Source organism: Colobus angolensis, unplaced genomic scaffold (assembly GCF_000951035.1).
Source record: "Colobus angolensis palliatus isolate OR3802 unplaced genomic scaffold, Cang.pa_1.0 Scaffold21, whole genome shotgun sequence".
NCBI lineage: Eukaryota > Metazoa > Chordata > Mammalia > Primates > Cercopithecidae > Colobus > Colobus angolensis.
In genome coordinates, this window is record NW_012115266.1 from 7,081,913 (window position 1) to 7,085,283 (window position 3,371).

Here is a 3,371-nt window from a genome sequence, read left to right on the forward strand (position 1 = left end):
GTGTGCCACTACACCCAGATAATTTTTGCATTTTTAGTAGACATGGGGTTTTACTATATGTTGGCCAGGCTGGTCTTGAACTCCAGACCTCAGATGATTCTCCCACCTCTCCCTTCCAAAGTACGGGGATTACAGGTGTGAGCCACCGCACCACGCCCTGCTTTTAATTTTTGTTTGTAAATTTTAGGATTTCTCCAGTCAGAATTTTAAGAACGGCAATTCAGCTGAAACAACACACATTTTTTGCTCATGAAATGGTAGCCACATAGACTTGAGAGTTGTCATCACAATAATTACAACCACAAGAATGGAAGGGTCAGTTCTGAGACCACCCAAGGACCGTAGGGGAGCACCAGAATTCAGAGATGGAGGATCAGCAAAGCAGACACAGAAAAGCAACGCAAGCAGCGGGAACCTGCGCGGTACTGACTTGCGAACTGAGGGAAGTCTCCCCACTGCCCACAATTGAATCTTTTGTTAAAGCCACAAAGAAGTCAGGTGGGGACTGGCCAGGTGCAGTGGTTCACACCTGTAATCCCAGCACTTTGGGAGGCCACGGTGGGTGGATTACCTGAGGTCACAAGTTCAAGACCAGCCTGGCCAACATGGTGAAACCCCATCTCTACTAAAATTAGCTGGGTGTGGCAGCGTGCGCCTGTAGTCCCAGCTATTCAGAAGGCTGAAGCAGGAGAATCTCTTAAACCTGGGAGGCAGTGGAGGTTGCAGTGAGCTGAGATCACGCCACTGCACTCCAGCTGAGGCGACACAGCAAGGCTGTATCTCAAAAAAAAAAAAAAAAAAAAAGACTGTGCGCAGTGCCTCGCGCCTGTAATCCCAGCACTTTGGGAGGCTGAGACGGGTGGATCACCTGAGGCCAGGAGTTCAAGACCAGCCTGACCAACATGGAGAAACCCTGTCTCTACTAAAAGTACAAAATTAGACGGGCGTGGTGGCACACGCCTGTAATCCCAGCTGAGGCTGAGGCAGGAGAATCGCTTGAACCCAGGAGGCGGAGGTTGCGATAAGCTGAGATCACACCATTGTACTCCAGCCTGGGCAACAAGAGAGAAACTCCGTCTCAAAAGCAAAAACAGAAATGAGAGTGGGACAAAATGGAGAAGGCTGGAATGATTGAAGCCTGGCTCCTCACATTTCTTCTGTACATTAATGACTCAGACTACAATGTTTCTAGTGAGAACCTCTTCCCTAGGCTCCAGATACATCAAACAAACCTCCCCCTTAATGTACAATGAGACATTCAGCTCCTTGATTCCCTGCCTTCCCCCTGCTCCTCCCCTCAACTCCATCTCCCCACCCTAGTAAATGGCACCAGCACCAACAAGCTCCTCTATCTCAAATGCAGCAATGTGCTCACCAGAAAAACCAAGGCCTTGTGTTTTCTGTTGACTCCCGTTGGGTTACATTCTAGAGGAAGGAGAGACAACATGAGATAGCCAAACAAACAATTGAATATTATTGAAATCGTGCAGTAGTTCTTGACCAAGGGTGTTTTTTGCCCACTAGGGGACATTTAGCAACATCTGCAGACATTTTTGGCTGTCACAACTTGGAGAGGGGAGGTATATACTACTGACAACTACTGGGTACTGGGCAAGGATGCTGCTAAATCCTACAGTACACGGGACAGCCCCTCTACCCCATCACCCCCCAAACAATGAACTGTCCAGTCCAAAAACTCAATAATGCTGAATTTCAGACACCCTGAGATTTAAATATTTACCGGCAAAGAAAGTGTGATGCAGCAAGAAAGGTGGTGGTCAGAAGGCTGTGTGTAGTGGCTCATGCCTGTAACCCCAGAAGTTTGGGGGGCCGAGGTAGGCGGATCACCTGAGGTCAGAAGTCCGAGACCAGCCTGGCCAACATGGTGAAGCCCCATGTCTACTAAAAATACAAAAATTAGCTGGGCATAGTGGCGTACATCTGTAGTCCCAGCTACCAGGGAGGCTGAGGCAGGAGAATCGCTTGAACCCAGGAGACAGAGGTTGCAGTAAGCCGAGATCACACCACTGCACGCCAGCCTGGCAACAGAGCAAGACTCTGTTTCAGAAAAAAATACAAAAATTGGCCTGGTGGGGTGGCTCACGCCTGTAATCCCAACACTTTGGGAGGCCGAGGTGGGTGGATCACGAGATCAGGAAATTGAGACCACCCTGGCTAACACGGTGAAATCCTGTCTCTACTAAAAAATACAAAAACTTAGCTGGGCACAGTGGTGGGCACCTGTAGTCCCAGCTACTTGGGAGGCTGAGAAAGGAGAATGGCGTGAACCTGGGAGGCGGAGGTTACAGTGAGCCGAGATTGTGCCACTGCACTCCAGCCTGGGCAACAGAGTGAGACTCTATCTCAAAAGAAAAAAAAGGGCCGGGCGCGGTGGCTCAAGCCTGTAATCCTAGCACTTTGGGAGGCTGAGACGGGCGGATCACGAGGTCAGGAGATCGAGACCATCCTGGCTAACACGGTGAAACCCCGTCTCTACTAAAAACTACAAAAAAAAACTAGCCGGGCGAGGTGGCGGCGCCTGTAGTCCCAGCTACTCCGGAGGCTGAGGCAGGAGAATGGCGTGAACCTGGGAGGCGGAGCTTGCAGTGAGCTGAGATCCGGCCATAGCACTCCAGCCTGGGTGACAGAGCGAGACTCCGTCTGAAAAAAAAAAAAAAGAAAAGAAAGTGGTCAGGGAAGGCATCCCTGAAGGGGTGCCACTTGAGCTGAGACCTGTAAGAAAAGACAGGGAGACACGGGCAGAAAGGTCCAGGTTGAGGAAACAGCAGATGACATAAAAAGGACCAATGATTCATGTGGGGAAAAGAGAGATCAGACTGTTACTGTGTCTATAGAGAAAGAAGTAGACATAAGACACTCTATTTTGTTCTGTATTTGAGATGCTGTTAATCTGTGACCCTACCCCCAACCTTGTCCTTTCAAGAAACATGTGCTGTGGTGACTCAAGGTTTAACGGATTTTGGGCTGTGCAGGATGTGCTTTGTTAAACAAGTGCCTGAAGGCAGTATGCTTGTGAAAAGTCATCACCATTCTCTTAATCTCAAGTACCCATGATGAAACCCCGTCTCTACTAAAAATACAAAAAAATTAGTCGGGCGTGGTGGCAGGAACCTATAAACTCAGCTACTTGGGAGGCTGAGGCAGGAGAATCACTTGAACCCAGGAGGCAGAGGTTGCAGTGAGCCCAGATGTGCCACTGCACTCCAGCCTGGACCACAGAGAAAGACTCCATCTCAAAAAAAAAAAAAAAAAAACCATGCTCCTGACCGAAATTGGACCAAAATTTGAGAGAAATAAACCTGTCTTTGACTGTTAAGCCGAGCCGCATTTTGTGTTTCTTTCCTTTTTTT